We start from the raw sequence: 248 nt of genomic DNA, 5'->3' as shown, positions 1-248 counted from the left end.
GGCGGTGAGGTAACAGGCAGATATGATAGAGATAATTACTAAAATCTACCAACGGGCTGGCTTTTCATATATGATATCATCGAAATACCTAAACACGTTACAACAGCAAGATGCAGTAATGACACTAATGCAAGCAATGTGTGCAGCCTAATCTAGAGTTAATATTTAGAATATCTTTTGATATAGGTCATGATAATTAGCTAACAGAAATGAAGAAATAAAACGACCATGTAGTAACACTTTTGATG

This window comes from Penaeus monodon, chromosome 15 (genome assembly GCF_015228065.2).
Source record: "Penaeus monodon isolate SGIC_2016 chromosome 15, NSTDA_Pmon_1, whole genome shotgun sequence".
NCBI lineage: Eukaryota > Metazoa > Arthropoda > Malacostraca > Decapoda > Penaeidae > Penaeus > Penaeus monodon.
This window is presented reverse-complemented; position numbering follows the sequence as displayed.